Here is a 9,267-nt window from a genome sequence, read left to right on the forward strand (position 1 = left end):
TTCAATGACTATTGGGGCTTTGTGGTTTACCTGGGGGAAGGGCAAGAACTTCACTTATCAGAGGGTTAGCTGTTTCTTGCTAAAATGTAGTTTCTTTGCTGGGCAGGTATTGAAATGTGTGTAGAATGGTGCATATGAAAGCTGAGAAGTCAAAGGGGTCAACTGAGCTTCTTATGAACTTATTGCTTCCCAGCTCCAAATTCATTCTCCAATTGCACACCCAGAGTGCTCAGTCCTTTGACTACCTTGTAGCCCCAGCCCAGGAGCCTTGGTGATCATCTTGCTGCAGTCTTAAGAGGCACGCCACGTGCTTCTGGCTTCATGCTGTAGCAACCCACAGCCCTCACCATGCACACTCCCAAGCATGACCAGGCCTGACTTTCCTGCCCCCTGCAGGGCTGTTCCTGAGACCTTTCCAAGGGGGGCAATGTCTACTCTGGCTTGGCATCTGCAGAAACATCCCAGCTTCCTCAGCAACCTGCTTACATGCCTTGGCTTGCCTGTGTCCTAGGTGATTGTTTCCTGTTTATCAGATGACCATAAACCAGTTCTGGCACAGGCAACCCAGCAAGTTTTCTCACCAGCTGGTGGTTGTCTGCAACCGCACCTTCTCCAAAATTCAACTAACTATCAAGTTAAGAAAAAAGGATTCTGTTGGAGCCAAACTGAGTATTATAACCTGGGAAGCAGATTCTCAGAAAGCACTGAGAACTCTTCCACCTGTTAGAAGTTGAAGGTGTAGACATCCTTTTTATTTTTTCTTTAATTGATTCTATGTTTTACATAAAAAGTTCAGTAAAAATTGGATAAAGTAAAGTGCACTGTTGTGGCTTCTCCCATTGCGGAGCACAGGCTCTGGATGCGCAGGCTCAGCAGCTGTGGCTCATGGGCCCAGCCGCTCCGCAGCATGTGGGATCTTCCCGGACCGGGGCATGAACCCGTGTCCCCTGCATCTGCAGGTGGACTCTCAACCACTGCGCCACCAGGGAAGCCCAAGTGAAGTGATTTTAAGCAGTAAATCAATCTTATCAACATAGCACAAGGCTGGCCGAAACCACAAGGCAGACTGCTCTGGAATATTTACATGATAACACATTAAACCTTGCAGGAGAACTTAAACCATACTTACAAAGTCTTCTGTGATCCTAGCACGTGGAGGCTTAAAAGCAAAACAAAAGCCAAAAACCAGGAAAAGCGGACTCTCAACCACTGTGCCACCAGGGAAGCCCAAGTAAAGTGATTTTAAGCAGTAAATCAATCTTATCAACATAGCACAAGGCTGGCCGGAATATTTACATGATAACACATTAAACCTTGCAGGAGAACTTAAACCATACTTACAAAGTCTTCTGTGATCCTAGCACGTGGAGGCTTAAAAGCAAAACAAAAGCCAAAAACCAGGAAAGACAAATTATTTTCAATATATTCACATATACCTTAAAATATAATACAGATCATCAGGGTAAGGGGTCGTGGGTGGGGATGCACATGAGTCTGTGTGCTGACAGCACCGCCAAAGAGGAGACCCAGCCTTGAGAGTGGGGTCAGGCCTGGCCGGGGTCTCAGAAGGGAAGGTCTCAAGGGCCTAAACCCTTGCATCAGATGACCTCTACCAACAGCTCACAACCAGGGACCGCTTGTTGTAGATGGAGCTCATTTTTGTAAGCTCATTCTGCAGGTTTGAATTCCCCAGGGTGATGTGTCATCAGTAGCACAACCCTGACAGTGGGGTGGGGAGAGAGGGCCCACGGGATTTCTTCTTCTCAGAGTCTCTCCTACCAGCTTGCCCATCCTCCCACCCTGGCCCAGAAGGTCACACTAATTCAGTGTCCCGTTTGGGTTTGTAAACAGCCCCAAACTTCTACATGTACTTCTTAATGTACTCCTTGGTTTTGTGTCTCACATTCTCATTGCACTACAGGTTCTTGGGGTTCTTACAGTACTTCAGCTCCTTATTCATAATGCCGTGAGTGAGCTTGTGAGCTAGGTGTTTGAAATCTTCAGCTGTGGTAATTCTTCCCACTTTGCAGTCAGGTTTCCAGTAAGTGTTCAGGCACTGGACGATGAACTGGGACATCTCTTTTCTGAATACTTCTTTGCTTTTCTTAGCCAGATCACTGGGGGCATCTGCTTCTGCTGTCTTAGGCTTTTTTGAAGTCTTCATGGGATTTTCATCATATGTTGGTGTTCCCAGGTCCATCTCAGCTTCATGCTCTAAGGCTGGCATCTTCTCCTGGGCTTTCCCAAGTAGGAGGATCCCACTGAGTCTGCCTTGTGATCACATGGTAGTAGTAAATCTTCCCTTCTGGGTCTCAGGCTGTCTTCCAGTTGGGAGGTAAGACAATGGTTTTTGGTTTGGGAGGAGATGGGGGTGGTAAATCCAAGAGGTTATTTGTCACAACTATTTCAGGTGGCTGTAAGGGCTGAGGCTACCCTAGTACAACTATTGTAGTCATGGCTGTGGCTGGCTGTACAACCACTCCTCGTGGGTGAGCTGTGAAAATCTGTTGTCCCTGGATGTACTGAAGACTTGGCTGGGCATAACTCTGTATAATTGGTGGAGTTGTCTGTGAATAGGGTGACGTCACACCATAGACAGTTGGACAAGCCTGTCCTTGATAATATATGGTTGCTTGAGACTGTGCAGGAGAGTACTGCTGCTGTACACTCATGGACTGTTGGTTTGAATCCCAAACACCATAATTCTGTCCCTGGACTGAGCCTGGGGCTGGCACTGGCAGGATGGTGATGCTGGGGTCTTGGTGTACCACACCATCACTTTGGGCCACATACTGTGAACTGGAAACTTCCACAGGGGCTGCCACATGTGGCACCACTGGCACAGGTGGAGGGGCAGCAAGGGGTTCTGTAGAATGTCCCACCAAGGGCTGAGAATAATCATAAAGAGAAGAACACACAGGATCCATGCTGGGTGTGGGGAGGAGCACCTTACCAGCATTAGGATTGCTGGGATCCACATAGGCCTGCATGGGGTAACCTGGTGGGTAGCCAGCAAAGGGGTGATGAGGGGCATGGTAGCCAAGAGAGTCATAGGGCAGTGGAGACATCATTCCCAGGTTCTGCATCTGCTGCTGTTGTTTTTGAGCCTCCCGTTGAGCTACCTCCTGCTCAAACAACTTTCAACGCTCCTCTGTAGAAAGTTGATTGCGATCTTTAATTCGTACTTTTTAGAGGTTGGTGTATCATATCTGCCACCTGTCCTTTTTGTTCCCCGCTCATAGGCAGGAGAAGGTGGTAAGAGGGAGCCCCTTCGTTCCCTTTTCTCTTTATTTTGAGTTTGTTTGTCTGGGTCTCTCTTTCTTGACCTGTTAGGAGTCTTTGGGGCAACTGTTTGATCTCTGAAGCCAACAGCATCCCTTCCTCATTCAGTTATTGTGCTCTCCTTTTCAGTTTGCCTTTTCTTTGGAATTCGATATACCTCCTTTAGGTCTTTCCAACTGTCCAGGAGCTTGGTGGCCAAATCACTTATATCTACTGTTTTATGTGGCTGTTCCTGGCTCTTCTTACTCTCCACATAAGGTACACCCTCCTCTTCATCTTGGGATGGTGTTTCCTCAGCAATAGGTTCATCTAGTTTTGTGCCATTGCTCTCTTTAGGCTCTATTTCAGTGTCAGCCTCTGGTTCAGATGTGGGTAGCTTAATGGCCTCCATAGTAATTTCACTATCAACATTGATTCAGGCAGCTGTTATGTGAGTAGCTGTTGTTCCTCTTCTTCTATAGGGATGTTTTCTAACTGATCAAGGTCCTGTTTGCCATCCTTGCCTTCTAGCTCACTGGTAGCATCAGAGATCGCACTGTCCATGCCATTTTCACTTATAATTTTAAGTCTGAGAGACATTAGCTTCTTGGGGGTGTCTGTGTCAGCTTCTATGCTCAGCTTGGTGGAAGGATCAGGTGTGTTGAGCGGTGTGGGAGCACGAGATGTATTCTCGCTAGAATACCCATCTCCTTCTCTCAGCTGAGGGACAGCAGTCTTGGTTTGAGACCAACGTTGAATAATAGGAAGTACTTTGCTTTCCTCCAACATATTTTTAGTAGGAATGGGTAAATGTTCCAAAGTCTTTATAATCTATTCCTGAAGCTTCTGGTTACTTTCCCGGCCATCACATAGTTCTGCCATCCAGATCCACAACAAAGGCAGCCCATGACATTCCAGAAAGGACTTCAGGCAAGACTGTGAATGTGTGTTCTGTATGAGCTTGAGACAGGTAAGTTTCTGTTCCAAAGTTTCAATTCTAACCGTTAGCCAGTATAAGCTGAGCACCTGGTTTTTATCAGAGAGACCCTCACCATTCTCCATCAGAGCTTCTAGCTCTCCATCCACAGAATCCTTCCGAGATCGTTCTTTCTTCATTTTCCCTCCTGCTGCTCTGATGCTGACTCTGTTCTCTCCTCCCAGGTAACCCCGGCAATTAGCCAACCCACAGAAACATCTCTGTGCTTCCTTCCTGAACTGATAGTCAAATGTTAACTCTGAGCCTGAAGGAACCAGTTTGGTGGTAAAAATCCCAACTCTCAGTTGTCCGTTCACAGTCCATTTTTGAGTCTCACAGTTTGGTTCACAGCTGTGATTCATGAATGGGAGCAATTTCCTTTTTGAGTGGCATCTATTATCTCATCATTCTTCAGGGCCATGAAATAGTAGGGGATGTTTTTGTTTCGTGCATACTCCTTTACCTGGGCTTTAAACTCTTTATGACCAAGTACCTCTCCACAATATTCCAGGACAAAGTTGTTCGAAGGAAGATCCTTAGCAGCTCTCAAGCCCCAGCCTTTCTTTTCTGTGAGTATGACTTCCACATCTGCATGCTGTTTTCTTTGAAACCGTCTATTGGAACAATAATCCCCATTTGGACAACGAGAAGAACATTAAATCATGAGGAGATGATTAAGACAATCTTTCCCACATGCTATTTCACCTTGAGCTCTTTCATCTTTAGAAAGAGGTGTACACTCACACTGCATTCGCTTAATATCCCGATGGGATTTATTCTTCTTTCTTTCTGTTAAATAAACATTTTATTCAATCAGATCAAAGTAACAAGGCATCTTCCCCTGTTTAGCACACTCCTTCCACCGCTCTGGGTCCCTGAAGTCCTTCATGACACATGAAGGCCCAACCAATGCTGAGCCTAGAGGCACTGCTGTCTCTCCCTGCTCTACCTCCACTCTAACTTTCTTTCTGTCCTGAAGCCCACCATCACTTTCAGAATCACTCTCCAATTCCTGTCTCCTTTTTTAAAGAGGCCCTCTATCTTTCATATCATTTAAGTTTTTCAAAAGATCTTTCTCCTCATTCACAGCTAAAGAGCCCTTAATGGAATTGCTGCTTATTTCAGGAGCTTGCACTGACCCCTTGTCCTTCTGAAGGGACAGAAAAAAATATTGGGCTGGCCTGAAAAGTGAGATCCTCCATGTTGATCCCAATTCTCCTCCTCTTCACGGTCATCTGTTAAGGAATCTGGTACCTGCCCTTGAATTCGATCATACACAACCTCAGTTCCAGACGGTCTACCTGCTGATTTTGGATCCCAGTAGCCATTGCCTTGCCAGTAATTACCTGTCCCACTATACTGTTCTGCACTTTGCTGATACTTGTGTCCACCACAGGCTCCATAGCTGCTGTCAGGTTGCTGATATGTGGTAGTAGGCTTTTCCTGTTGAGAGAAGTCCCACCCTAGATTTCTGAGCTCTTCTGATGATGAACGGAAACCATCCACTTGGGAGATCTCACAAGAAGAAAAATTTGACTCTGTTTTTCCCAATCTACTATCTGGCCTGTTAGGGAAAGTGGTCTGTTGCCGAGACTTACTTGAGACATCTTCAAAATCATCAGAAGAATAAACTGGCAGCTCTTCTTGCTGCCTAGAAGTTATTTTGGCTTTCACTGCTTCCTCAGAATTTGGATGACCTAGAGGGTCATATTTTATGTCTGTATGACTTGTACTATCAACCCCATCACTCTGAGGACGAGCAATTTCAGACAGGTGATTATCTATCTGTTTTTGGCTGGGCTGTGTAAAAGAGATTTCTGAATTCTTCTCTGTTGCTTTATGAAAGAAGAACTTCTCAGTTTGAGGACAGGCTTTACTTGCTATACTCTCAAATTTTTCCTCATATGAATGCCTCCTTGGCTCCAATCACTCATCTTCCCAGTGGTCAGAATAGTGTCTGTAACTTTGACTGCTCCGAGAAGAACAAGGACTTGTTTCTTCCATGGGCAAAGTAGAATTCTTTGGCACAACCACAACAGACTGAAGACGGTTTCTTGGAATACTGCTATCATCAGAATCTGTATCTTCTGAATCACTTTCATCACTTGAACTTTCGGAAGAACCAGAATAATCTTCATGGACAGTAGATACAATCTCTGAGGCATGACTACTACTGTCACATTTTAATGTATGTTACACCATCACTGTCCTCCATGATTAAATTCAAATCACAAGAAGAAAATACAACTTCTGAGTCATCAGAAGTATGTGCCCGTCCTCTTCCACCTTCTTCATCTAAAGAGATTTCTGGTCTTCCTCTTCTATCAGGCAGTATGGAGTTCCCTTTTTCCTTGAGCCTCTTGCACACATTTCCCAGATAGTCCATTATTATGTCTGTTTTCCCAGGAAGCAAATCCTCTTCCTGAATCAGGAAGGCCACTAGCTACTTCTATTATTTCTTTCTCTGCATGCTTTAAAAAACTCTGAGCTTTTACTCTTCAGCACAGCATCCAAAACTGGAGATGTATTCTTTCCACATTGCAAGAGAGTTAAACTGTCTACGTTTGTCCCTGGTGGAAGACTCTGAAGAGACTAAGCAATACATGAGCTCCCTGTAGGTGGAAATAAATCATCAAAATGATTAACAGAAGCTGAACTAGTACTACCAACACTCTGCTTATATTCTCCACATGCAAATTTTGAGTGCTGATCTGTCAGACTTCCATTATCACATATAACTGTTTTTGATTTCAAATGCACATTCATAAAGCTATTTGAAGAAATCTTCGTTACTAAAGGCTCAGTATTTTCAGCTCCGAATGACACAAAGAAGGGCGGTTGTAATTTGAAGTACAGTTTATATCTGAATCTTTGGTTTTACATCAAGAAACTATCACATCAACTGGTTCTTTAACTATTGTTTTGGAATAATCTATAGTCATAACTGGCAAAGATATGAGTTGATCCTGGTGTGGTGACACTGGAGGTTCTGTTTCTCTAAATGGGCTTTCTGACTTACTATGCTGCATGTGAGTATCATCCAAGAATTTTTCTTTACATCTATTAATGTTTTGAAATCCATTTGATGAAAGCATGCACGTTTTGACCAAAGGGGATACCTCTGATCCATTCACACTATCATCAGAAGACATCAAAACAGTGTCACGTTTAGAAGTGCAAAATGTTGCCAAATCAGATTCTGCCCCAGGAGATCCGTTTATATTAAATTCGGTGGGACAATAACTTCTTAATTGATCATTCTTCACTTTACATAAAGAGTCTAATTCCTTAATACTATCATGGCTATCATGTCCTATAAATTCAGACTTAAAAACAGGTGATTCATCTAGCTTTTTAAAAGTATGTGAATCATTTAATCGATTTGATGGAGATGGAGACCCAATCTTCTCTCTTTCAGGAGCTTTACTAATCACACTTAATTCACTACCTTTTGAACAAGGAGTCTGTAAACTAAAAGAATTAGACTGTTTGATTTCCTCATTCAATTCTGTACAACATAAAGAATTTTTAAATTTATCAGACTTGGGTGCAGGTTCTGAAGGGGCAGGTTTATAACGGGAAGCACTCTTACCGTGCTTGGAATATGATGACCCGCGTCGGAATCCCTGTTCATTAGTGGGAGAGTAACATCTTTTCATCGCTTCATTTTCTGAAGTCCTTTTGGATTCTCCTAATTTTGAAGAATCCTTGGATTCTCCTAATTTTGAAGAATCCTTTCGTCTTTCTTCCATCTCTAAGTAAGAGGACTCAGTTTTACAGTCTCCATCAGATTTAGAATAGGAGGATGGCGTCTTAGGTCTCTGTAAGAGCAAGGAGGAGACGAGGTGCGCCTTGAGTATGTCTTCTTATACTAACCATCCGAGTCAGAACTTTGTCTTGACCTGTTATCTGTATATGACCGAGACTAGCGTGACCTCTCTCGATAAGGGGAACTCCTATGGTAACGACCATCATAATGAGAGTCGTCATAATGGGATCGTTCTGACCGAGAATAGGGTGAAGTAGTTCTAGAACCTCTGTCAGATCTAAAACGAAACCTCCGCCTTCGCCCTCTCTCTGGTCTACAGCGAGAAGATATATAACAAGTATCTCTTTCAAGTTTTGAGTAGCTAAAATATTTATCGTCTTTCTCTGTTTTAGATTGTGAAGATTTGAGGAGCTCTGCTTAATGTGTAATGCAGATGCATACTAGACATTAGGGAAGGAGAAGGCCCGAACTGAATTCTGTGTTTAATTTTTTTTGTCCTGCCTTTAAATTTTATTCCATCAGAGGTATGAATGCCAGAGGGGGATCCTCTTCCAAGCTTGCCTTTTCTTGGGTACTCTCCCTCTGCCCTAGGGTGCTGTTAAGAGTTCTCAACATGCAGTCATCCCTCAGCATGAGCAAGGAATTGGTTCTAAGGCTCCCCCTGCCCTCCCCCCCCCACCAGTCCCCTGTGATTGCTGAAATCTCTTATATAAAATGGAGTAGTACAGTCTGCCCTCAGTACCCCGGGGCTCCACATTGGAGGATTCTGCATCCGAGGATTCAATCTATTGCAATTCAATTTACGGTTGGTTGAATCCAGGGTGCAGAACCCATGGATACAGAGGGGTAATTGTATTTATTTCACTCTATTATAGCTTAACAATTCTGGTTAAATTTACCGTGGTCTGTCTCCTGGTTGGACCTAGATTGGTAGAGGTGTGATGACTTGCTTGAGTTTGGGACAAAGAAGTGAGCATGAGTAGCACTTTCTCCCCTCTCTTTGGGAATAAGCTGCTCACAGAAAGCATGCATTGGGCCGCATTTCTCCATAAGTCTTACAAGGGCAGGCGGCAAAATAGTCTGGGTCCAGTGCTGTCTGTGGCTGGATGTGTATGTCTGTATCATTATGGTCCTCAGTGTAAGGAAGCCCTCTTTTACACAGATATAAGGCTGAAATTAGAGAATGAGCGTTATTAGTAATAAAGATAATACATCATGTTCTACATACCTCTTGTCTACTTATGAATTACTTTAGAACCTG

General features: G+C 43.9%; 1 pseudogene; it reads right to left on the reverse strand.

The window, feature by feature from the left end:
• Window positions 1–1,813: 1,813 nt before the first annotated feature.
• Window positions 1,814–9,038, reverse strand: LOC112410007 (histone-lysine N-methyltransferase SETD2 pseudogene; annotated as a pseudogene).
• Between the last annotated feature and the right edge of the window lie 229 nt (window positions 9,039–9,267).

This window comes from Neophocaena asiaeorientalis, unplaced genomic scaffold (genome assembly GCF_003031525.2).
Source record: "Neophocaena asiaeorientalis asiaeorientalis breed wild unplaced genomic scaffold, Neophocaena_asiaeorientalis_V1.1 scaffold320, whole genome shotgun sequence".
Lineage (NCBI taxonomy): Eukaryota > Metazoa > Chordata > Mammalia > Artiodactyla > Phocoenidae > Neophocaena > Neophocaena asiaeorientalis.